We start from the raw sequence: 27,479 nt of genomic DNA, 5'->3' as shown, positions 1-27,479 counted from the left end.
CACCAATAAATTAGTTTCTTTTGAGGGCAGGCCTTCTTCAGGACAGAATGAGTCCCACCCTACTGCTGGAAACCTAAAGATTTCTTCAGTATTCACTGATGAACTCCTTTGGATAAAACACAAACATGTGGGTCCCACTGTAATTTTTAAAATTCACCATGGTCCACATTTAGCCTTTAGCAGTTCATCAGTTACAATTGTGGTTTTCCTACTCCAGAACTGGGTCTGGTGGGGTTTTTTGCCTGTAAGTTTCTGATCCACTAAATTCTGATTCTCTATATCTGCCACTCTTTTCTTTTCAGTCTGGGGAGTAGTGATTTGTCCTGTGATTCACTTTTCTCACAGATGTAAGAAGAGTTGCTTTTTCAGTTTATTCAGCTTTTTGCTTTTTCTATGGGCAGAATAGCAACACCTAGGCTCTTTACATACAGGACTAGGGGGCCGGGGATTTAGCTCAGTGGTTTCACTGCCTGCTGCGCAAGCACAAGGATCCGAGTTCGATCCCCGGTACCAAAAAAACCCAAACAGGACTAGGAACTGGAAATCAATGTTTTATTAGCTGGAGAATATTCTATTGTATAACTAAATGTACTATAATTTATGTAGTCATCTTCTCATTGATTCTTACATATCAATTTGGCTTCAATCAGGTAATAGAAACCAGACAGTGATTTGAATAGGTGATAGCACAGAGCTAATGGAGAGTGCCCAAAGAAGCACAAACTTGGAAGGAGTATAAGCAGGCTTTAAACCTCCTCTATGCTGGCTATAGAGGAGAAAACGTAGTTGCTACCCACAGAAAGGCAGAGATGTTTTCTGGTTTGCCAGGGCCAGAGCTAGTCCACAATTAATGGGCAATCAGTTGGTTGCCCTCCGGAGCACAGGTAAGTCTTGGCCAATAGTCAGGCCTGCAGAATGGGTGGGTGTGCTATTGTGAGTGGGTGGCCTGGAGCATAGTATGTCCAAAGAAATGGCATGGAAGACAAAGCTGGTAGGACAAGTCGTAGAGCAGGCAAGCAGAGGGAGTCAGGGCACTAATGTGGGCTAGCCTAGAGCACACAATGTCCCTGTAAGTAGGGCTGTGGAAAGGTGATCACTAGGGTGGGCCAGGGCTGTGCAAGGTTGTTGTCGTGTAAGTAGGTTAGAGTACCACTACATGCCCTCATTTCCACAGTGCTGACCATGGTACATTTGTGGAATTAGTACCAGGAGCCTCTTCCTTCTGCAGTGTCTATTCAGCACCCTCTACTAAGGAAGGTTAATATCATTTTCCTTATAAATGATAAATCCTTAAAGGAATCCCCCTATTTTGAGTAGGTATTGAAGGATGAATTTGGAGCTGAGTTGCAGTAAATTGATAATCAGCACAGCATTTATATTATTTTCAATTTTTCACTGTTATAGCCAACGCTACAATAGATACCCTTCCTCATATCTTTTTTGTATCTATATGCAAAGACTTTTTCTTTTTTCTTTTTTTTTTTTTGGTACCGGGGATCAAACTCAGAACCTTGTGCTTGTGAGGCAGGTGGCGGCACCACTGAGCTAAATCCCCGGCCCTTGCAAAGACTTTTTCTAGCATTTATATATAGGGATGGAGTTGCTGAATTGGAATAAGATCATGCTGGGGATGGTGGCACACACCTGTAATCTCAGATACTTGGTGGGCTGAGGCAGGAAGATTGGAAGTTCAAGCTGTGCCTAGACAACTTAGACCCTGGCTCAGAAATAAAAATTAAATGACTAGAGATTTAGCTCAGTGGTTCCGGTGCCTGCCTCACAAGTGCAAGGTCCTGATTTCGATCCCCAGTACACTCCTCTCCCCCAAATTAAAAAGGGCTAGGAATGGAGCTCAGTACAAAGACTCTGGGTTCAATCTCCAGTACCAAGAAGAAGAAAAATTTTTTTAAATCAATAGATCAGAGGGCATGCATATTGCAATGATGTGTGTTACTGATTTTAAGCTAATATATAGCGACTACAGGTGTACCATCCTTAAACCTTCAGCCCCTGTCATTCTGGAGGAAGCACAAGGCCCATTGTCAAGTAGGAAGATCCAGCTGCCAATCTTGGGTGAAGGACCTCGTTGTTTGAAGGAAAGCAAACAATATACTAATGCTGACCGTCAGTAGGAGCCTTCAGACTTCAGCCCATAGCATCTTCTCTGGGGTTTGAAGTCACGAAGGAGGAATTAACATATAAGGCACTGTTTGAAATAACACTTTGCTCATAGAAAGGAGGGAGGAGAGAAGCAGCAAGAAAGTATCTGTAGTGAGCATTATTTTCCCATGGTCATTGGGTCCCTCTGATAGCCTGTGCCAGTTGGTAGACTGTATACACCCTTCTTGTGCTACAAGCAGAGATCTCATTCCCTTCCCTGTGGGGAGAGATATTGGAGGTGCAGTCACACACATGGACACACAAGCTATACAAAGAAGTTTCCTGCAAGCCTAGAGCAGGGGAAAAGTTTGCCCCAATAAGAAAGTAGAATATGAGGCCAAATGATAGCTTAATACCCAGCTTCCATGTAAGGGAATGCTCCAGACCCAGAACACTGTGCAATCCTGAAAAGGGGTGGCAAGTCTTGTGATGGCTGTTTCCACAACACCTAGTAATCCACGCCTCTTTATTCCCCAACACTTGCAGCCTCCTCACCTGTATTTGCCTTAAATCTCCTTGGGCTAACGACCTCATCTCTTCCTGTTTGTCAGTCACATCAGAACCCCCAGGTTCCCCATACCCTCCCCAATCTGCTGCACTCTTAATTTATATAAACCTCTAGACATTCCTTGTTCTGTCCCTTTTTCTTATGCCTGTGTGCTTCTTAAATTCTTCCAATGTACCTTTTATGTGTTCATAGTCCATTATCAGCAAATTCTCTCATATCCTGATCTGTTCTCTGAATATTTCCTCCTCCCTTTCTAGTACAATCTTATGAGGAGAATAGGGGAAAAACATTGGCAGCCAGGTCTAGTGTTCTTTTCTCTCCCACACATCATGCCATTGGGTCTTGTAAGAGTAGGTGTACTCTTTGTCTTCTCATTACTCTCCCTCTTTTCCTAATCTTTGAGCCTTGAACCATTAATTTATATTATTTAGTAGCCATAATTGCAGCTATTAAAATCTCCACACATTGCCTTTGTAAATATTTTAGCTCTTGACTCATATTATTATCTTCTGTTCCACTCCTGTGTTATTCTCAATGGTTTTAGTACATTCATAACTGAATTTTCCAGTTCTTAGGCCTTTCAGGTTCTTTGAACTATTGTCTTTCAGTGAGTTTCTCCTTCACAGTATTTCACACATTTATGCCATAGGCCTATTCTTTAGATCTTGTCTCTAGTCTCTATGATTTTAATTTCCTCTCCCTGCTCTCTAGGCACCACCTCTAATCTTTCTGCCCCATGTCATCTAGAAAACAAACTCTCAAGCCAGGCATGGTAGCACACTATGCCTGTAGTCTCAGCACTTGGGAGGCTGAGGCAGGAGGATCTCAGTGAGTTCAAGGCCAACCTCAGCTACATAATGAGTTTGAGGCCATCCTGAACTGCATAGAGACTCTGTCTCCAAAAAAAAAAAAGGAAAATAAACTTCCAAAAAAATTATTTGATCCTAGAACCTCCAGTCCTAGGGCTCCTTAGATGTATTGAAATTTTTATATATATTTGTTTTTCTTGATTTCAAGGAAGAAATAAGGGCAGGAAATATAGATGTTGGACAGTCAGCATATAAAAAGATTTTAAAGCTGTAGATCTGAATGACCTAGGGAAAATGAGCATAAACAGAAATAAAGGTACAAGGACTGAGCCCTAGGACATTCCAGTTCTTAAAGATCAGGAAAATGGGGAGAAAGTATGGTGTCCTACAGTCCACATTAAAGAAAGAATATTTCAAGGAATAGAAGGTGCTTGCCTGGACCAAGTGCTGTGGACAGGTCTAGTGAAATGAAGTCTGAGAATTGCCAGTTAGGTATAGAGGTGATGACCAGATAGTAACCATAGGAGTTTTGGTGTAAAAAGAAGGAATGAGGGCTGGGGATGTGACTCAGCCTGTGAGTGGCCCCAGGTTTAATCCCCAGCACCAGAAGAGGTGTGAAAAATAGGAATAGGAATGAAATACAAAGATGAGTGTGGGGGGTTGTCAAGAGATTTTTCTTATTTGAAGAAAACAATAAAACATTTGACGTATGCTAATAGAAGTGACTCAAGAGAAAGAGAAGTTATTTATTTATTTATTTATTTTTTGAGAAAGAGAAATTTTGATAATGCAAGAGAAGCAGGGAATGGTTGGCACAGGGCCTGTGTATGGTTGATAGGGAATGGGATCTAGTAAATAAGCAGAAGGTTAGCTCTAGCCAGGAGCTTAGATAGGTCTTCTATGGTGTTAGGGGAGAAGTAGGGAAAGTGGCACAGATGATATTTAGGTGACGTGTTAATGGAAACTTATTGAAGTTCTTTTCTGATTATTTCTTTTTTCTTACTGAAATGAATAATGGAGTGATTAGCTGAGAGCCCTAGGAGAGAGGATAAAGTATAAGATAGTATCTTAAGCACATGAGAGAGAGAATACCCTAAGACATGTGGTCTGATTTCCAGCAGTATGAAGAACCAAAGTTAGTGATCATAAGTGTAAAGTGAGACTACTCAGCCTTTTTGTGTGGCATTCTCTAGAAACTTGTCTGGAAGCTAATATATTGAAAAGAATATCTATGAGGACATTGAAATCACTCCTAACAGAAGTCATGATAAAAAGGATGTCAGAATGCGGGAGTAAAAATTTTCAAAGAATGAGGAGAGTGTCCCAGAGGTGGTCTATTGGTGAGTTTAGCAAGGAGCAATAGTGACTGATACATTGAGATGATTTCACACATGGGCATTTTTAAAAATTTATTTATTTATTTATTTATTTTTCTGGTACGGGGGATCGAACTCGGGACTTTGTGCTTGCGAGGCAGGCGCCAGAACCACTGAGCTAAATCCCCAGCCCTCACATGGGCATTTTTATAGAGAAAGGAAGAAGAACGCCTGGATGAGGAAATGAGGAACAGCAAGACATCCACGCCTCCTCTAGGTATAGTATCACAGTGCTGTGTGAAAGCAAGCAGTCATCACTTTGGAGAGCTGCAGAGGAAGCTGTGTCCACAGGGGACAGTTAAGGTTCAATCTGAAACCTTAGAGACTATATTAAATATGTCTAAGGTGCCAGGGAGTACAGTAGTAAAACAATACAAAGAAGATGCCTCCCAAGCTAGTCATTTAAATAAGATATTCTTTTCAGAGTTAGCTCATTAAATGAAGGTAGAAAGATTATTCATTTCAAGCAGAGGAAAAAAGATCTGTAAGAATCAAGTAGAATGGTATGTATAGAGAATTGAAAGTATAGACTGTTATAATCTGTGTTTCTACATTACAAAGTGCTGGGGCCGGTGATTTAGCTCAGTGGTTCCACTGCCTGCCTCACAAGTGCAAGGACCCGAGTTCGATCCTCAGTACCAAAAAAAAAAAAAAAATCCAGGGGATCTGTTCTGATGTCCTCTCATTAATTACATTACAAAGTGGTAACTGAACATGTATGGGTAGGATAGGCAGAAAGTTATGAAGAGCTATAGGCATTTAAAAATATATTTTTTGGGCCAGGGATTTAGCTCAGTGGTTCCGCTGCCTGCCTCGAAAGCAGAAGGTCCCGAGTTCGATCCCTGTGGCTAAATAAATAAATAATAAAAATTTAAAAATATTTTTCTAAGGGCTGGGAATGTAGCTCAGTATGAAGGCTATTTAAAGGAAATGAAAGTTACTAGAGGAGGGCAGTGCTCACAGTTGGAAAACCATTTAGAGGCTATTGCTGTTGTCATGTTGTATGGGAGTGTTAGAAGTGGAAAATATATGAGAAAAATGGAGACCAGCAGGATGTAGAGTTGATTGTCTCTAGATTTCTTCTTTGGGTGATTAATGAGCAGTGATATTCTTTTTGTTTTGTTTTGTTTTGTTTTTTGTTTTTTTGTACCAGGGATGGAACTCGGTTCTTTGCGCTTGTGCAGCAGGCAGAGAAACCACTGAGCTAAATCCCTGGCCAACAGTGATATTCTTAACTGAGATAAAGAATACTGATATGAAGAATATACTTAAGGGGAAAAAAGAGCTCAGAAACATATTCACACAGACACTTGATTTATGACATAGGTGATACTGTAGAGCAGTAGGCAAAAAGAATCTTGTCATTAAGTGGTACTGGGACAATTGGATGTCTATATGGAGAAACTGAAAAACTTGGCTGTTGACAAAAATCAATCCCAGGTAATTGTAGATTTAAATGCAAGAGGTAAAACAGCAAAACTTTTAGAAAGTATATAGGAGAAAGCCAGGTGTGGTGGCACATGCCTGTAAATCCCAAGCACTCAGGAGGCTGAGGCAGGAGGATTATTGTGAATTCAAAGCTAGCCTGGAGTACATAGCAAGACTGTGTCTCAGTAAGAGAGTATCTTCATTTCCCCTATAGGGAAGACAATAAAGGATAAGATTAATAATTTGACTACATTAAAATTAAGAACTTTGAGTCATCAAAAGATGAAAAGAGTGAAAAGCCCAACCACAAAGTCATAATTGCAGCACATAAAACTGATAAAGGAAGGGCCGGGGATTTAGCTCAGTGGTTCAGGCACCTGCCTCGCAAGCCCAAGGTCCCGAGTTCAATCCCTGGTACCAAAACAACAACAACAACAACTGATAAAGGGCTTTGATTCAGAAGAGTTGGGAAACTCCTCTAAATTAATAAAACAATAAGGTAGTGTAATAGAAAAAATGGCCAGAGATTTGAACAATAGATAATGATTGCCAGGGGAATGAAGCATGGCTGCTAACAGGTACAAAGATTCAATAGTTAATTTTATATAGGAATTATATCTCACACTTAAAAATTATATTTAAAAAACTAAATTCAAGTGTTGAGAGCTTCATACTAAGTTGGTAAAGCTATAAGGAAATGTCTGTCATAAAAATCAAGATACTTACCTTAAATGGGGAAGGGAGGGGCTTTTGACTGGGAAGGATTATAGAGGGCTTTGGAAGGTGCCATTGTTACCATGGATGCTGTTTACACAGCTGCTTGCTGTATGATTTTTTTTTATAACCTGTTAAACTATATGAGGGAAGCTGCTGGTTCAAGGTCAACTGGCTATTCCCAGTTCTGTGTATGTGTGTTATTTCATTATAACATTTTTCTCTGGGATGCATGATCTCTTTTTTAAAATTAATTTTATTGGTACACTTTATTTTATTTTATTATTTATTTATTTTTTTGGGTACCGGGGATCGAACTTGGGTCCTTGCGCTTGCACAGCAGGCGGTGAAACCACTGAGCTAAATCCCCAGCCCTATTGGTACACTTTAGAGATATATAATGATCACATTTATCATAGGGAATTTGCACTTGTACATAATATATCTTGATTCTTTTTTCCCCTCATCACCTCCCCTCCCTTCAACCCCTCTTCCCCTCTTTATTTACAAAAGCTTTGTTTTCATTTTGTTCTCTATTCTTTTCCCTTCCTTCCTATCCCCCTCCGCCCTCCCTTTTTCCCCTTCCTATTTGAACATTTTCTTCCTATTTGAGCTGCATGTTTTCTTACCTTCAAACTGTCTCTTCCAAATGCTAAATTTCTTGACAAAGTCGAAAAACCCTGGTTACTGGACTCCTGGGTCTTCTGTCAGTTTATTGGTCCTGTTGAGCCTTTTCTGGCTGTCCTAAAGGAAGTGTTCTTCTTAGTGATTCCATTTTTCTGAGTTTAAAACTAGGAATATAAGTCAATAATATTTTCTTCAAAATGCAAACCGCCTAACTTCTTAATCTTCCCTTACTCCATGATAAGACCAATTTAAATGATTGATTTTTTTCTCTTACAAACTTAACAATAGTAGCAATTTTTTTTCTTTTTAAGATGAAAAATGAAGAAACAATAAATATAGCACATTTGGCATCAATAGTATAACAATTTCCACCATCTTTGTCTTAAATTCCCAACACAGAACTTGAATTTCCTGAGAGTTAGGAATGTTTGTTAAGCGCTTGAGGTGACTCACAGTTAACCCAGAGATGGTTTCAGCATGTATTCCTGTTAAGGAATAGAGCCCAAGGTCAAATTCAGCTGTATAAAGAAATCCCAGTAGAAACTCTGAACATTAAAGCTGAAAAGAGGTGGGCCAGGGATTTAGCTCAGTGGTTCTGCCGCCTGCCTTACAAGCACAAGGTCCCAAGTTCAATCCCTGGTACCAAAAAAAAAAGTGAAAAGAGGTTCCTGTGGTGAACACTGTAATGTGCAGGAGGGTAACACTCCCTGATTACCCAAGGAAGAGACAAGAGCTCCGCTATTCCTCCCAAGCTTCACCCTCCATATGTGTATCTTTTATGTAAAACTGTAATAACTACAGTGGTTCCCTGAGTTTTATGAATTGTTTCAGTGAAATATTAAACCTTGAGAGACTATGGAAACTCCTAGATCTATGAGTCATCAATTACCGGTACAGATGGCCTCAAGGACTCCTTCCCCAAAACTTTGGGTTGGTTTTGAAAGTGAGGCAGTCTTGTTGAGGTCTTTACTTTTAACCTGTTGAATCTGCACTAGGGCCATGTGTTTGGTGTCGGGTTGAACTGCTACACACCCAACTGGAAGTGGTGTCAGAGTAACATCTTCTGAGGCAAATGCAGTGGAGCATGTCTGTAAGACCAGCTACTCAGGAGGCTGCCACTGCCACAGGAGGATTACAAGTTCAAAGACAGTCCTGACAATTTAGCAAGACCCTGTCTCAACATAAAAAGTTACTTAGCTTTAAATTGTTGTGGCTAAATACCTGAGAAAGTCAATTTAGAGGAGAAAGATTTATTTTTGCTCATACTTTTAGAGATTTCAGTCCATGGTCAGCTGGCTCCAGCAAAAGCATCTTGGTGGGGGAAAGCTCTCTACCTCATGGAAACCAGGAAACAGAGTGGGAGGAAAGACCCAGAGAGGAAGGAGCAAGGAATCAGATATAGTCCCCAAGGTCATGCCTCTGTGACCCACCCAGATATACCCAGAAGTGTGCTTTACTAATCTCCTAGATCTCAAACCAACTTGCTATGATCCTTTTGCCTGAGCCTCCTAAGTGCTGGAATTACAGGCTTGGGTTCAAACTTTTGATCCTGTTACCTCAGTCTCCCAGAGTGCTGAGGTTACAGGGATGTGCCCAGCTTACAGACATTTTTTCTAATGTACCACTTTGTGCCTATACTACTGCTACATAGAACCTGTCAGTAGCATTTTCCAGAATGGTTCTCTAGATGATCCATTTAAATTTAGGAAAAAAATATTATAACTTTTTTATCATAAAAATATGTATTGCATTCACCTTTACTAGTACTTAGGGTATATATCAATACTGATATCCTTATTGGCTCCATATGTCAGACTTCCATAATACATGACATATCATAAACAAGTGGAGTTGAATGATACACCTTCAGTCATTCATATTCTTTTGTATGTTACAACGTATTGCTGTACTGAATTTTTACACTTGTGATAGGTATAGAGAGATCTTTGAAATGTGTTAAACAAGATAGAAATTAACTGGTCATCTTAGGGCAACTAAAAAGAATGGCCAAACTCAATGATGTAATGCAGTTTTCTTTTACAAAATATCAAGTGTTCTAAATTTTTTTAACTTTTTCTCTGATAAGTATTTTTTGTTGTTTTTGTTTGATTTTGTTTTGTTTTGTATTTCCTTTTACTGGGGATCAAACTTAGGACCTTGCACTTGCTAGGCAGGCATGGCACCACTGAGCTATATCCCCAGCCCAACCAGTGGTTTTTTAGTAGTACGCTGTTTAGGAGATGTTGGGGATAGGGGCAGAGCAAATACTTTTTAAATCTTTTAATCTTTTTAGGGTAAATATGACATTTCAACATTGAGTCAAAAAGAAAAAACTTGCACCACAGAGAAAGTATTTTGAAAGTGGATATTTGGAAATGTTTTCACTTATGTGATAAGTGATTTCGTTGACAGAAAATGCTACCTGTAGGGCCGGGGATTTATCTCAGTGGTTCCGCCGCCTCCCTCGAAAGCACAAGGTCCTGAGTTTGATCTTCAGTACCCCCCCAATACTACCTGTAAAATTGATAAATCTACCACTTTAAAACACTGGAAATAGAGTATTTCTAATCTTTTAAATGTAAGATTCAGTTGATTTAAAATCTTGAGGGGCTGGAATTTAGCTCAGTGGTGCTGCTGCCTGCCTCGCAGCGCAAGGTCCTGAGTTCGATCCCCAGTACCAAAAAACATTTTTAAATCTGCTGGAGATTTAGCTCAGTGGCACCGTGCCTTCCTCCCCAGTTTAGATTCCAGCTACTAGCCCCGTGTTCTTTTATAACTTGCTATAAATCAGGGTTCCAAAAGTCCCCTCCTAAGGTTCAGTTACTGTAATTAGTTCAAGTGGTTCACAGAACTCAGGGAAATGCTTACCTGGGTTTAGCAATTTATTACAAAGGATACAGATGAAGAGATGCAGAGTGAGGTGTGGCATGCCACCTTCCAGGAATCTCCATGTGTTGAGTTATCAAGAGGTTTCCCAGACACTAGGTCCTTTTGGGTTTATGTGGAGACTTCATCACATAGGCATTTTGCTACTAGACTGTACTTACTTAAAGCCTACTATTCCAATTCTTACCTGTCTGAGCATCATTGCTTCCTCCAGGTTTTGGGGCTGGATCTTATGACCTATCAGATAAGGTAACTCAGAGAATTTCTTTATGGCCACCTCCAAGACAAAAAAGTAGGGAAATATGAGAGTTTCTGTGGCTTGCCTTGGGGAAGAGAAATTCTAATTTTTATAGCTGCCTTACAGACAGAGTTATACACCAGGAACTATGGAAAAAAACAAAATAATATCATCATTTTATAGGCTGTATTGGCTTATGGGCTGTGACTCTTTGTTTTGTTTTTTGGTACCAGGGATCGAAATCGGGTCCTTGCACTTGCAAGGCAGGCACCGGAACCACTGAGCTAAATCCTCGGCCCTTGTGACTCTTTGTTATTTAGCTACAATTAGTATTTGTAGTATGTATCTGTAACCTATACCATTTCCCTTCAAGTAATATGATACCACTTCACGTGGAGTATAAGAATTTTTTTTTCTGCCTGAGCATAATGGTGGTCACCTGTAATCCCAGCACTCGAGAGGCTGAGGCAGGAGAATCTCAGTGAGTTCAAAGCGAACCTGAACTAGAGCAAGACTTTGTCTCAAAATAAATCAAAACCAAAAAAACTTTTTTCTCCCCTCCTAGCTTTTATGTTATTGTTTCAAACTCTTATTCTCATATTATAAATCCTGTACCACATTAATAATAATTTTGTTTTAACATTTATTACTTTTTAAAGAGATTTAAATAGGAAAAAAAGTTACATATATTCCCATGCAATTAATTTTTCCAGTGCTATGCTTTTGTGTGTGTGTGTGTGTCTCTGAGTGTTTGCCATTTGTTTAGGAACCTGTTCTTTGCCTCTTGCATTCCAGTACGGCCTGATAGTTTACTTAAATTAATTTTTCGGGCCCTCTGGTATGTTAACTCACCTAAGACTTTTAGTTTACTTTAGGCTATTATTCAGGACCTGTGCCCTATCTGTCTAACTTCCTCTATCTCCATGCTTCACTCTCCGAGCCTCCTGAGAGTTGTGCCACCATGCCTAGCTATTTTTAAACATTTCCTGCAGTGTTGTTTGCTGTTGAAGATTTTATTTAGCTTTTTCTTCAGTAAAGGTCTTTAATTCACCTTTGTTTTTTAAAATTATTTTTTTTGTTACAATGACTTCTACCACTACCCCAAATCTGGCCAAATTTTACAAGTTAAGGGCAGTTTTTCACAAAAATTCCCTTATTTCAGATACTAGTCATCTATACTTCTAATCAACTAGATATAAATTCAAGGTTTTTCCACTACTTCCTCAGATTCAGTAATTTACTAGAATAACTCACAGGGCTCAGGAAAGCACTACACTTACAGTTACAGTTTTATTATAATAAAGATACAGATCAGCACCAGCCTAAAACAGATGTGTAGGGTGAGGTCCAGGGGTACCCTAAATGTGAAATTTCCAGTACTATTGTCACTGGGCTGTGTCTGGGGGTTCTCAAGGCTGAAATAAAGAACTTAACCCACCTGTTTTGTAGAATAAGTTTGAGGGTTCGTTGACTTTCATTGCAGAAAAAGAATTTTTAGGATGCATTGGTAAGAGGCAAGAGAAGGGTTTATTAGAGATACACTCCAAAGCAGAATATGGGTGCTCAGAGAAATTTTTATAAAGAATCCACTTGTCAAGAATAGGCTTTTGAAAGGAAGTTTATTTCAGTAAACAGAGACTAAAAATCAGGAGATTTTTTAGCAGCTAGCTAGGAAAAGCCAAGTTTATCACATCCATGTGTGGATGGGTTGACATTGGGAGAGATTTCATCCTTGAATAGATGGGCTAACACCAGGAGAGAGAGATATTAGCAACTAACTGGGAAGGAATTAAGCTTATATAGGTATTGAAGGGGCCAAGGAACCTAGGGAAAAATATTTATGACTTGGATGCTCAAGGACGGTCTGCTCAGGTGTGTATACAATTACTGGACTTCTCCACGCCAGGGGGGTTGTATATTTTCTTTTGAGTGCATTTGCCCTATTTACTAAGAAGCTACTGTTATTTGCTAAAAGCAGCCTGTTTGCTTTGTTCTATTTGTTTGTGAAGGACTTGCTAAAGTCAGACCTGACAGAAATGAGGCATGCTACAGTGGGATATGGGAATTTTTTGTGTATTTAGGGTGATGGAAATCTGTCATAGGTGATCATCTATAGTCTTAGTATTTAACAGTGGGTGGGTGAAGATGGCCTGCCCATAGTAAGATAATGATCTGTTTGGTACAGGAAAAACCACTCAGACACAGGCTTTGTGTGAGTAATAAGAGCTGATTTATTCTGCCTGGGTGTAGGTAAGCTGAGATAGAGAAAGATGTCAGCTCCTGGCCAGAGGAGAGGTTAAGTCTTTATAGAGTTTGGGGGTGAGGGAATTGTAATTTTAAGGAATCTGGGATGGAATGCTTGGGGTTAAAGTTCCTAGGATGATCAGTGCAGGTGTATAGATAATACCAGACTTCTTGGCTCCAGGGAGATTGTATGTCCTGTCCTAATTTTCTTTATGGCCATCTGTTCTGTTTACTGAGGACAACATGCCCCTTTAGTGGTTTTCTTGTTGTTTGATGAGGGCTACATGTTTGCTGAGAGGGCCTCACTCAGGTCAGGCATAACACTATATGGGAAATCCTAAAAAGATGGTCAGTTCACAGGTAAAAAGGAACAGTTGCAAGTAAAAAGGGAATGGGATGTAGTTCAGGCTGGGCTTGAACTCACTGTGTAGCCCAGGCTGCCCTCAGGCTCCAGGCAATCCTCCTGCCTCAGCCTCCTAAGTACTTTGATTACAGGTTTCCACCACCATACCTGGCTTAAAAGTACAGGGATTTTTGGGTTTTGGGGGGTTTTTTTGGTACCAGGGATCGAACTCGAGACTTTGCAATTTCGAGGCAGGCAACAGAACCACTGAGCTAAATCCCCGGCTCAAAAGTACAGTTGTTTAAATCTCCATTTCCTTGTCTTCTTTCTGCATAGTTTTTATTTCTTCTATCCTGCCTCACTGCTACCAGCCACTTGGGTTCATATGCTCAGGTTCATTTACTTGCCACTGACCAAATCAAAGGAGGGTATTTATTTTGGTACAGAGGAAAAAGGATTTATTCAGAGCTAGCTCTGCGTAGCTGGAGGGGCCCTTTTGCCTCAAATTACCATCTCCCTGTGTGTATAGGTATGTAAGGGCCTCTTATTGTAAGGAACGGAGGGGAGGAGGAGCACAGAGAGATAAATCAGATCTCTACACTTGCTTTATGGCTTCTGGCCATCTTTACCTCATTTTGTCCTTTTTTGTGGAAAGGAAACTGGGATCCAGGCCTGCTGTGCCAGCATCTGCATATTCTGTCTATTCATCTGAGTTGAGGTGAGGTAGGAGTAGTCATTTATGCTCTGGGCATAAACTCTGGAAGTTTGGAGAAGCCATTTGTCTCTAAAGGAATAGTTCTAATTGAAAGTTCCATTTTGCAGTTCTGGTTATAGTACTTTATTCCCATGAAGTCCAGTGCATCATCCTCCAGCACAGTGATGTGTAACAATACACACAGATTATTAACCAGGAAAGCTCTATAGCAATTTCTATATAGAGCATTCATTGGAGATTATAGCAGTTTGACTAATTGGCTACCTGAAGAAATTCAATCTTCAGTCTACTTCTGTTTCCAAGAGGTCTGGTGGCTCAAAGCATCAACCCCCTTAATCCTGTGTGGCTGGTCTTTCTGTTTTGGCCAGCCTCCATCCAGAGCCATCTCATTAGCATAATGCATCTGCCTCCACCATGAATGGCAAAGACACTCCTATACCTTGGGAAATTCTAAGGATTTAGAGGCTCCAGCCCTGGGACTAGGGTTAAAAGGCACTGAATTGTTTACTACACAACAACTGAATATAGAATTCTAGATTGCCAGTGTTTATTTTTCTTTCAGTATTTAAAGACATTGCCTCATTATCTTCTTGAATTGTTTCCAAGAGAAATCTATAATTTTTGTTTGTTTGTTTGTTTGTTTTGATACAGGGTCTCCCTCTGTAGCTCAGATCCTCTCACCTCAGCCTCCCAGAGTGCTAGGATTATAGGAGTATACCTCCACACCCAGCAAGAAATCTATTATAGGGTTGAGGATTTAGCTCAGTGACACAGTGTCTGTCTCAAAAGCACAAGGTTCCAAGTTTAATCCCTGGTACTGCCAAAAAAAAAAAAAAAAGGAAATCAGTTATAATCCTTATCTTTGTTCCTCTGTGTATTATATCTTATCCCCCATTCCCTTTCCTACTCCCCATGTCTTTTAAGATTTTGCTCATCGTGAATGTTTTCTTTCTTTCTTTCTTTCTTTCTTTCTTTCTTTCTTTCTTTCTAGATAGGGTCTCACTCTGTAGTTTAGGCTGGTCTTGAACTCACTATGTACTCCAGGCTAGCCTTGAACGCCAATCCTTCTGCTTCAGCCTCCCAAGTGCTGGGATTACAGGCATGTACCACCAAGCCTGGACTTATTTTGAATTTTAAGCACTTGATTATAGTGTGCTTTCATATAATTCTCCCCCCCCCCCCGCATGCCCGGGGTCAGAAAGGCCATTGTTATGAGCTCCAGAATATAGAGCAGCAGTGAGCAGTAGAGAGAGGGCCTCTCCGAGGCTTGCTGTTGAAAATTGAAGCCCACTGGGAGAGCAAAGAGAGTCTCTGTAATAAAGACACAGGGATGAGTTGGTGAGTTGTTGGGATCAACACCTCTTACTGGAACCCAAATTCACTTCAGGGAAAGAATGGTTCAAATCTGCATTAGAACCATGCAGAGTTCAAACCTGGAGGTCAGAGAGCTCAATTCTGGCCTCAAAGCCAGAAACCAGCCTGAATCTCAGTGGAATACATCTGGCTCACTGAGATTAATTGGCTTGGATCTGCATGCTGCTACCTTTGTTGTCTATTGGTGACAGGAGAGACACACCATGAAGGAGCCTCCCACTTTTCTCTTTTTTTTCCTTTTTCCTTCTCCATTTCTATTCTTCTTCATTTATCCTCTTTCTTATTCTTGTTTCTGTCCTAGTTTGAGTTTTTTTCCTCTACTTTTGTTGATTGTCCTTATTTATATAGGAATGTGAACACCATTTCTCATTTTCCTGTTGCTGTTAGATTGTTCTGTTCTTGTTCCTTCCTTCTCCCTTTTCCTCCTGTCTTCACCAGTTTTCCAAAGTTGCACGATCTTCCTGTGTCCTCTAGTCCCTTTTCTAACTTTCTCCTCTCCTTCCATCTGTTTCCTCCCCCCGCAACTCCTAATTCATGTTCCCGAAGGATAAATTCGCTATATTGAAGGGCTTATTTGCTGCAAAGATATCTCTGGTTGGTCCTTGATTTTGATATATAACCACAAGTCTAGTTCATGTGGTTAAAGGTGACAGATTGATAGTTACCACAGTTTGTCATTTTCTAAGCTGTGTTTGATGCTATTTTTGATGCTGATTGTATTACCCTGGCCAAGGTGATGTGATTGTTCTATTCATTTATCCATCCTGGTATACCAAAACTGAGATTGCCTAAGGGTCATTACAGACTCAAAACCCAGAAACCAGCTATACCTGGAAGATACCTCTGAGAAGTAATCATTCCCTAAGGATGTTAAATACTAGCAATAAAGATACTCAAAATAAGCAATATAGAAGTCAGGCTGGGGATTTAGCTCAGTGGTTCCGCTGCCTGCCTCGAAAGCAGAAAGATCCGAGTTCGATCCCTGGTACCAAAAAAAAAAAAAAAAGAAAATAAGCAATATAGAAGTATCAACCCAGGACTTAAACCAAAAACACCACCAACAAAAAAAAAATAAAAATGAGAATACACCTAAACAAGAGGTAAACCCAGACTTCCAGCTTAAAAAGGCAAATCCAACAGGCAGCAAGGTGTAACAATCCGAAAGTCAACCAGTTAAATACCCTGAACTGATAACACTGGAAGTAACAAAACAGATAATCAAGGCTCTGTAAAAAAAATCAAAACAGAAATAATTTCCCAGATAACTACAGAGATAGTGACCAGAATGAAAGATGTACGTAGTGACTCTAGAACAGAAACAGGAAAAAAAAAGAAAACAGAGGAGCTCAGGAACATGATGGAAACCATTAACATAACAGCATAGGAAAGAAATGGAAACCATGAATGCCAAGCATAGGAAAGAAATGGAATCCATGAAACAGATTCAAACAGATACCCAGGAGATTAGAAACTCCATTGAAAGTATACACAGGAGCATGAGCCAGTGTGAGGACAGAATATCACATATAATGACAGTATTGGGGCCGGGGATTTAGCTCAGTGGTTTTGCTGCCAGCTGCGCAAGCGCAAGGACCCAAGTTTGATCCCTGGTATCAAAAAAAAAGACAGGATTGTGGTTAGTGACCATGAAAAGAAAAATGTCTTTAAAATAGCAAGGGCCCGTGAGAAATCAATCCAGCAGCTGCTAGATGACACAAAGAAGAATAACATAAGACTGATTTGTGTCAATTAAAAAGCAAGAGGGCCGGGGATTTAGCTCAGTGGTTCCGGCGCCTGCCTCGCAAGCACAAGGTCCTGAGTTTGATCCCCGGTACCAAAAAAAAAAAAAAAAAAAAGCAGGAGATAAGGGGCCAGGGATTTAGCTCAGTGGTTTCACTGCCTGCTTCGCAAGCACAAGGACCTGAGTTCGATCCCTGGTACCAAAAAAAAAAAAGCAGGAGATAGTACAAATAACATAAAAAAACTATTCACAGAAGTAATGGCAGAAGACTTCCCAAGCAGAGGAAAGGGATTTGACATACAGATAAATGAGGCATATAGGACTCCAGCTAGTCATGATCAAAAAAAATCTACACGTAGACATACAATAGTAAAGATTTCAATGAAATTGAGGGGAAAGCAATACTTCAAATTCATTTCTGGAAGCAAGTGTTACTTTGATTCCAAAACCAGGGAAAGACCCAACCGAAAAAGAGACCAACAGGCCAATCTCCCTAATGTACATAGATGCAAAAATCCTCAACAAGATGCTGGCAAACAGAACACAGAGAGTCATCAAGAAGATCATACACCCTGACCCAGTGGGATTCATCTCAGGGATGCAAGGATGGTTCAACATATGTACATCAATAAATGTAATACACTATATTAACAGAGTCAAGGACAAAAACCATACGATCATCTCAATAGATGCAGAAAAAGCATCAACAAAATCCAACACCCATTCATGATTAAAACCCTACAGAAAATTGGAATAGAAGGTCTTTATCTCAGCCTGATTAAGGTATCTATGAGAAACCAACAGCCACTAAATGGTCAACAACCGAAAACTTTCACGCTAAAATCAGGAACAAGACAAGGATGCCCACTCTCACCACTCCTGTTCAATATAGTTCTGGAAACATTAGCCACAGCAATTAGAAAAGAGAAAGAAATAAAAGGAATAAAGATAGGAAAGGAAGAAGTTAAACTGTCATTATTTGCTTATAATACGATACTTTACGTAGAAGACCCAAAAAACTCTGCCAAAAGATTCTAGACTTGACAGATTCAGTAGAGTAGCTGGATACAAGGTCAACAGTCAGAAAATAATAGCCTTCTTATACACAAATAACAGACTCACTCAGAAATCAGGGAAACAATCCCCTTCACAATAGCACCCAAAAAAATGAAATATCTAGGAATCAGTCTAATGAAGGGAGCAAAAGACCTCTACACTGAAAACTACAGCACTCTGTAATAAGAGACCAAAGAGGATATCAGAAAATGGAAAGACATCCCTTGTTCCTGGGTAGGAAGAACCAATATAGTGAAAATGGCCATACTTCCAAAACTGCTATATAGATTTAATGCAATGCCGATTGAAATTCCAACAATGTATTTCACCAGAACTAGAGAAAACAATCCAAAAATTCATTTGGAACCAGAAGGGACCTAGAATAGCAAAAGCAATTCTAGGCAAAAGAGACATGGCAGGGGATATCACAATCCCCAACTTGAAACTATACTACAAAGCTACTGTGATAAAAACAGCATGATACTGGCAAAGAAACAGACCTAAGAATCAGTGGAACAGATTAGAAGATGCAGAAACAACTCCAGACATACTCAGTCACCTCATTTTTGACAAAGGAGCCAAACACCCTCACTGGAGGAAAGATAGCCTCTTTAATAAATGGTGTTGGAAAAACTATTTCAACTTGCCAGAGATTAAAACTAGACGCCTATCTTTCACCATGCACTAAACTAAAATCCAAGTGGTTAAAGATCTAAATATTAAAACAAAAACACTAAACTTGCTGGAAGATAAGTTAGGTAGAATTCTTGAAGACACTGGCATAGGAAAAGACTTTATGAACAAAACCTCAGTAGCACGGGAACTAACACAAAGAATTAACAACTGGGATCTCATCTTATTAAAAAGCTTCTGCACACTGAGAGAAACCACCAACATATCTAAGAGACAACCTAGAATGTGGGAAAAAATTTTTATCAGGTGCTCCTCAGACAGAGGACTACTATCTAGAATATATTAAGAACTTTAAAAAATCAGACCCCCCCAAATATAAAGACCCAATTAAAAAATGGGCACCTGAAATGAACAGACATTTCTCAGACAAAGAAGTAAAAGCAGCAAATAAACATATGAAAAAATCTTCAACATCACTGGTCATTCGAGAGATGCAGATGAAAACAACACTGAGATTCCATCTCACCCCAGAAAGAATGACTGCTATCAAGAAATCAACCAAACGACTTTGGTAGCTAAGGCATCTCCCTACCGGCCCGAGAGAAGTGTCAGCACCTGGCCTAGGAGACCATTGCAGTCAGTCAGCCCATGCTCTTCAGTGACCATGTGTGACCAAAAGGTGGTGATCAAAAATGCAGACATGTCAGAAGAGATGCAACAGGATTCGGTGGAGTGCACTACTCAGGCACTGGAGAAATATAATATAGAAAAGGACATTGCGGCCCACATCAAAAGGCGTTTGACAAGAAGTACAACCCCACCTGGCACTGCATTGCAGGGAAGGAACTTTGGTAGTTATGTGACGCATGAAACCAAACACTTCATCATTTCTACTTGGGCCAAGTGGCCATTCTGTTCAAATCTGGTTAAAAGCATGAACTGTGCCACACACCCAGTGATCCATCCAAAACCAAGGACTCCAGCCCAAATTCCAAATACAGAGACTGAAATCTTCAGCCTTGCTAAGGGAACACCTCGATCTTTGAACCTTTTTTGGTTGTATACAGGGCATTCTCTGTACTAGTTTGTTGGTGGTTATAAAACATTTAGCAAAACAGCTTACATTTGTATTTATTTTCTATTCCATACTCCTGTGCCCCATGTTTGTTTTTTTATCTTAATCCATTCCTTTAAAACATAAATCTGTTGGCAATGTAAGAAAAAGAAAAGAAAGAAATCAACCAGTAACAAATGCTGGTGGGGTTGTAGAGAGAAAGGAACCCTTCTCCATTGTTGGTAGGAGTGCAGACTGGTGCAACCACTGTGGAAATCAATATGGAGATACTGCAAAGAACTAGGATTAAAGGTCCCATTTGACCCAGTTATTCCTCTGCTGGATATCTTCCAAAAAGAATTAAATGAATCATACCACACCAATATATGTGCACCCATGTTTATAGCAGCACAGTTTGTAATAGCTAAAGCTTGGAAACAGCCCAAGTGCCCATCAGCTGGAGACTGGGTAAAGAAGATGTAGTTTTTTTATAAAATGGAGTACCACTTAGCCATAAAGAATGAGAAACTAGAGACATTTATAGCTAAATGGATGTACATTGAGATCATACTCTTAAGTGAAATAAATAAGACATACATGTGTAAATACTGAATAGTTTTCCTGGTGTGAGAAACTAAAAGTGTAAATAAGGGGACCGGGGATTTAGCTCAGTGGTTTCACCACCTGCTGTGCAAGCGCAAGGACTGGAGTTCAACCCCAGTACCAAAAAAAAAGTGTAAATAAGGATATAAAATGTATAATTCATAATGTGAAATAGGAAGAAAAAGTCTAAAGGAATGGGGGAAGTGGGAGAGGTAGGGGAAAGGAAGAAAATATGAGAAAACGAAAAAATGGAAACAAAGTCTTTGTAAAGAGGGAGGGGTGGAGGGGTTGAAGGGAGGGCAGGGGATTGGGGAAAAAATAAGAACCAAGATACATCATGTAAAGGTACAAGTTTCCAGTGATGAATGTAACTGTATTGTATACCTAAAATATACCAATAAACTTAATGAAAAAAAATGCAAAAAAAAGTGAAAGGTGAAGGGGTAAGGGAGAAACCAGCTCTGAAAACTTGGGCAGCACAAGAGATAAAGAAGGGGCCAGGGATTTAGCTCAGTGGCACAACGCCTGCCTGGCAAGCGCAAGGTCCTGAGTATGATCCCTGGTACCAAAAAAAAAAAAAGAGAGAGAGATAAAATAAGAACAAAAATAAAAATACACATTGGATCTGGGAAATGCAGTGTGGGTTACCTTGAGAAATCTCGACAGCAAGGGCTTCTGTGTCCTTTATTATACTGTCCAAATCTCTAGGAAACTCATGAGAAGTATGTACAGGTCCTGAGAGGCAGTGCTGGGATATCAGGCCTCGGGCTGATGTCAGGTTTAGGGCATCCTATTGACAACCTGCTCAAGTTCTCATAAGAAGTCCACCTGCAGGGCTTTGGGAACTGTTCTGTGCATGTGTTCCAGGATGTTGTAATTAACAGCTCACATTTACTTCCCAGCCAACTTTCCCATACCCTAATCTGTCAGCATGAACAAAAAAGTGATGCCAGACTGTTAGGAAAAAAGAAGGAAAAGAAACCAAAGGTATGAGCTCAGGAGCACAGCTTTATTTCAGAACAAACCTGAAACAGACTGCTCTGGCCTTTAGACCAGACCAGATCCCTTGTACAGGCTAGGGGGTTCTATAGGGTCATTGTGGGTGGAGTTTTGTGAAAGGAGCTTGTGGCTACCTGCCAAGAACAAGGCTTGAGAAAGCACAGGGGTAATGGTCGTCCAAGAACAAGGCTTGGGAATGTCCAGGAAGTAGTGGTTATGTACAGCTTGGCTGTTAATGATGTGAGTCACTGGGCTAGCAGGGATGATAGTGATATGAGTCACTGAGTGCAGCTGTGCTGGTGTGGGAGGCATTTAGAGTGGTCTCTGGTCAACCTAGGATGGCAGTGGTCAGATTCCTTTATTCCAGGCTCTACAGTTAGATAGGGAAAAGGGGCAGTAGATCTCTTGCTTACCTACTTCCTGCTGATTAGGGGTGGCAGTGGTCAGGGTTTTGTCTGGAGTGAAGAAGGATAACCACATTGATGTGGTCTTTGGCAACTGCCTGTGAAATGGCTGCAGTCCTGTTGGTGAGAAATCTTTGAAACAGATTGATTAGGCGTGGCAATAATAAACAGACAAGTAAAAAAAGGAAAAGAGGCACTATAAAGGGAAAAATCCATGATAAGATAGTGAACTCCCATGAGTCTCATGAACTCTGCAGGTGGTCCTGAGACATTTGTTGTACTGTGATCCTCTGTATTTATCTCCTGCAGAGCTGCAGTCGTATTATCATTATTATCTTGAATAAAAGTGGATATTGTATGAAGCTCCCCCCTGGGCAGCTGTAAGATATCTAAAGACTTGCAATTTTTGTAAAGCTACTTTTTTCATTTGGTATGTTCCATCCATTAATAATGTTATAACCTGGAAAGTGGCATTTAATGCATGGGCTAGGTGTTGGGCTAAGGAAAGCAGACTGGGGAAGGAGCTGTGTCCTGACACTTTCCTTTTTCTTTTTTTCTGTTTTTGAAACAGGGTCTCACTGTGTAGTTCATGCTGCTTTGGACTCACTATGTACCCCAGACTGGCCATGAACTCACGGTGATCCTGTTGCCTCAGCCTCCCAAGTGCTGGGAATATAGATATGCACCACCACAACCAGCTCCAGACACTTTTCTTAAGGGATTGGAATAGCAATTGTAAACAGTTAACTCCTAGACTTGTCTACAGGTACACCTGGAAACTGTCAGCAGGGGTCAGTGATTAGAACCCCCTTTTCATGTCTAGCTTATATTACTATTTTATATCTCTTTGGTTTTGGGGGGATGGTTTTTGGTTTTTTGAGGCAGCATCTCCCTTTGTAGTTCAGGCTGGCCCTGAACTCACTGTGTAAACCAGGGTGGCCTTGAACTCATGGCGATCATCCTGCCTCAGCCTCCCAAGTGCTGGGATTACAGGCATGCAACACCAGGCCTGGCTTGGTTATACTTTTTAAAAATACTTTTCTTTTGGGTGTTCAAGACCAAGTTAGAATGAGACCTGCGTTAATCAAAATTAATCTCTTACTGTCTATCAGGGTCAGTTAAGCTCCTCAGGGCTTACTTTTGGAACCATGTGCAGAGCCTCTCAGCTCCTCTGTCAGTGTGAGCCACCAGGATGGGTCACAACTTTGCTTGACTGTGTGGCCTCCTGTGGAAGCATGGGAAATATTTTTCTCTCTCTGGTGACCCTCCTTTTTAGCACAGTGTACATTTGTTGACTCTTGTCTTCTGGGGTGCGACAGTCTCCCTCTTCAGGAGCTTGGGGTACTCACCAAAGTTGTAGAATTGTGTAGAATGGGTCCTCTCATGTCCTGGGTCCTTGTTAACCTTGGAGAGCCAGGACCAAAATATTGGCTGGCCTCTTTGCCCAGTTACCTTTTTAAATCTGGTCTCCAAACCTCAGTTTTTAAACATCCAGATCAATTACACCCTAATTTAATGATCTTATCTAGATATCGAGCCCCTTGAAATACATATGACCAGAAAACTGTTATTTTCTTACCAATCATGGTACTTAGAAGTTGAATCCCTGTAGAATGTTAACAGATGACAATTATAGTTTCACTGAGAAAACTTGAGATCTAGGGCAACATAACACTTTAGTATAACAATCATGATGACATTATATTAAATGCTTGAGCCTAACAAGTTCATCACCATAAACGACTATAGCCTAGAAGTTATAATATTTTCAGTTTTGCATCCTTGAAAACTTGTACACTTGGGAAACATAAACCGTGAAGTCAGCAATAGTGAGTGTCACAAACCAGGTCAGAACTGCCCAAGGAGGCAGCTCTGCCCTGCCTTTTGTCATTGACCAGTTTGGGTGTCCCTGCTAGTCATTGACGGGAATGATTGACAGGTTGCTGTGAGTCATCTCAGGAGCTTTCAGTGAGCATTCGGGTCCCAGAATCCACTCTGATTAAATTACATGTATGAGATGCAGTCCATATTTATGAATCTTTAATAAGATTCCAGAGGGAAAGAGGTTATTGAAGGTCAAGCCAGGAGATCTAACACCATGTGTTCTGGCCTGGAGCTTCAGAGATTTTCTGGGTCTTTGTCATTTTATTTTCTACCTCAGAACAATGGAGGGGAGGATTGGCCGTGGGTTGTTGCTGAACCTCAAGTGGGGGAGTGTTTTCCCAGCCCCCATTGTGCTACCTGTATTAATTGTAAGATATTCTGCATCCAGGAATATTTTTGTGGCTTTAAGTGGGTAGTTTTGAGAGCCCACAAAGAGCATTTAGTATTAAATATCAAAGATCAGACTCTTAAGTATAGATGACACATTCCTAATTAGAAAATCCAAAATGCTCCCAAATTAGAAACTTTCTGGGCACCAACATTGATATTCCCAAGCATTTCACATAAAGAATGTTCAACCTGTACTTGGTAATCTATGAGATGACATTAACAACCCCTCCCCAAATATAGTTTGGGTTTGTTTTTGTTTTGTTTTGTGGTACCGAGGATTGAACCCAGAGCCTCATGCATGCTAAGTCAGTGCTTAATCTCTGAGCTACACCCCCAGCCCTTTTTATTTTTTTATTTTGAGACAAGATCTCACTAAGTTACCAAGGCTGGCTTCAAACTTCAGATCTTCCTACCTCAGCCTCCCAAGAAGCTAGGATTATAGGCATGTGCTACCATGTCTGAAGTAGGATAGAAGAAATACAAGTAGAAAGGAGGGCCAGGAATTTAGGTCAGTGGTGCCGCTGCCTGCCTCAAAAGTGCAAGGTCCTGAGTCCGATCCCGGGTACCAAAAAAGAAAAGAGACAAGGAGGCTGGGGATGGTAGTACATGCTTGTAATCCCAGCACTGGGGAGGCTGAGGCAGGAGGATCACTGTGAGTTTGAGGTCAGACTGACTACACAGTTTAAGGCTGGCTGTACTACAAAGCAAGACCTTGTCTCAAAAAGAAAATTTTAAAAAGGGGACAAGGAAAATCATAATTTTTAAATTATAATTTTAGAAAAACTATACCTTAAGGACACAAAATTTATTCAAACCTTTTTCCCTTCCACGGAACTGATAAAAAAAAAACAATAATAATAATTCCTAAGGATCTTAAATACACAAAAGGGCCCATTCGTTTCACCTGTAAATCATTCTTCTTCCCACAAACTTCCATCCTCAAAGAAGCAGCACTATTAGTGGGTAACATATCTTAACTTTGAACACATATAAATGGTTTGTATTATAACACAGAGGTGCCCAACCCCTGGGCTAGGGTTTGGTACCAGTCTGGGGCGTGTTAGAATCAGGCTTCACAACAGGAGGTAAGTGAGCAAAGCTCCATCTGTGTTTACAGCTGATTTCTATCACCAGCATTACCACTTGAGCTCCACCTCCTGTCAGATGAGCAGTGACATTAGATTCTCATAGGAGTTCAAACCCTGCTGTAAACTGCACAAGTGAGGGATCTAGGTAATGCTCTCCTTATGAGAATCTAATCCCAAAACCATCCCCCTTACCCCAATGGAAAAATTGTCTTCCATGAAATTGGTCCCTGATGCCAGAAAGGTTGGGAACTGCTATTCTAATGTATCCTTCCAAGTGGATAACCAGATAATAGGAATACACATCCTGGATCACTTATCTTAAAAACACCCATTACTGGCTTTTGGGTCCCAAAGAAATTCCAGGTTCTTGGTGTCCTGAACAAAGAATTGGACAAGACCCATGAAAAAGGTATCAAGGATTTACATATATTAAAGGTGGAAAAGAAGTATGCACTGCAGAGTGATAGTTGGCCTATGAAAAGGCTCACAGCAACCACCAGGATAATGGCCAGGCTCTTTTGTATTTGGAATTCCTAGATTGCTTCTCTCTAATCCAAATAAGGCATTTGACCTGGCCTGGGGATATAGCTTGGTGGCACTGCACCTGATTGGCAAGTGCAAGGTTCTGAGTTTGATCCCTGGTACCCGAAAAACAAAACAAAACCAAGAGCAAATAATAAACCATTTGGAATGGTTGTGTATCAGAAACTCACTTGGCTTATTGTCAGATTTAAGCTGTCCTATCAAAGGCTTGCTTGGTTTTGTGTCAGACGTAAATAAAGACTTGAAGGTAGCACTTTATAATTGGTTCCATGTACAGTGCTCAGGAACTGTAGTCATCTTGGGTCCTGTGTTCTGGGTCTCCAAGACTGACTAACTTTTTACAGTTACTTAATCCATTCGCCCCAGTCCTAATCTTCTACATACATTAAAAGATACACTTGGGGCCAGGGATTTAGCTCAGTGGTTTTGCTGCCTGCTGCGCAAGTGCAAGGACCCGAGTTCGATCTCTGGTACCAAAAAAAAAAAAAAGATACACCAAAGTTGTGGGTTTTGTGCACCTGGAGGTGAAAGGAAGCTGAGAATGCCTCTTCCTAATTAGTTTAATCAAAGATAATGCCTTTATATTATTGACACGGGGGTCCTGCATAGGGTAGTGCGGCACTAATGAGATGCTAATATTTAGTAGATCAGCACAGAAAGACCAGGCCTTGTTATATAGAGATAAGGTGGTTTCATGGCATTTTGGAACATCCGTATCCTGTGAGGAAGCCATCCAAGAGAAAGCCAGGACACACTGAACTATCAGGTCCCTGGGTAGTTTTGGTTTCTCATAGCTGATGTTGGTTCAGAAGGGAGCACTAGAAGTGGGGAGGTGGTAGGGTTTGAAGAGTGTCAGCACATCATGGAGTATGGTGCTTACTTCAGCATGGTCTTTCAAGTGGAGACACATGGTCAATTTCTACCAAATGGGGCCTACTAACTATCAGCTCCAGCCAGAAGACAAAACAGAGAAGTATGACAGGCTTAGGTTCAAGAATTGTTGTGACTAGTACAAAAGTAACCACAAAATTTTGTTCAGAGGTTGAGTTTTAACTTAGCAACTTGCAGAGGACACATAAAAACTAATTGAGAGATGGTAGTAATTCCTATACTATGAGATTGGGCATGCTTTGCAGACTTGGGGTCTTGAGTGTGGATACTGTTTTAAGGTATACTGCTATCGTGACACTCAACCTGAGAACTTCTGTTTTTCCTTAAAGCATATATGCTTCTGACTTAGGCCCTTGGAGACAGCATTCAGAGGTAGAGACCTTTGGACTAGAAGTCCTATTTCCCTAGGGGAAATGTTTGAGCATTTCACTCTACCAGTTCCACTGAATGAACTCTTTAAGTCTTTGGAAAATTGGGTTAACTTGATAACACACACTGGAGCCTAAGGTGTTCCTAAGAGGTCAGGAAACAGGTAAGTTGCTACCAGACCTAGAATGGATATCGGAGAGACATGAGTTGTTACAAGCAACCTGGGAACAAAGGAGAAAGCCTCTGGGCTGCCATACTTTTACAGAGAGAGAATTATAACATATTGGTGGCCTGAGAAAATAACCAAATATGCTAATTGCCATTTCTGGGAGATTTCTTGCCTGAATGTCACATTAGCCCTCTTTAGAAACAACTTCTGTGAGTTTCTTTTCCTTGCCCTAA

At 40.5% G+C, this 27,479-nt stretch overlaps 1 protein-coding gene and 1 pseudogene across 14 annotated transcripts in view; both read left to right on the top strand.

Annotated features, from left to right (window-relative positions):
* Mast2 (microtubule associated serine/threonine kinase 2) overlaps positions 1 to 27,479 on the top strand; it is a 260,674-nt gene that overhangs the window by 200,740 nt on the left and 32,455 nt on the right. The window lies entirely within an intron of this gene.
* Positions 1 to 27,479, top strand: part of LOC147827323 (dynein light chain 1, cytoplasmic pseudogene) — a 34,411-nt pseudogene extending 6,932 nt beyond the window's left edge. The window contains exon 1 of the transcript XR_015452615.1: positions 1 to 27,479. This exon is cut by the window's left edge and continues 6,932 nt beyond it. The product of XR_015452615.1 is annotated as a dynein light chain 1, cytoplasmic pseudogene (transcript).

The sequence above is a fragment of the Heterocephalus glaber genome, unplaced genomic scaffold (assembly GCF_053883595.1).
Source record: "Heterocephalus glaber isolate CG9 unplaced genomic scaffold, H.glaber_assembly_v1.0 deba00001451, whole genome shotgun sequence".
NCBI lineage: Eukaryota > Metazoa > Chordata > Mammalia > Rodentia > Bathyergidae > Heterocephalus > Heterocephalus glaber.
This window is presented reverse-complemented; position numbering and strand designations above follow the sequence as displayed.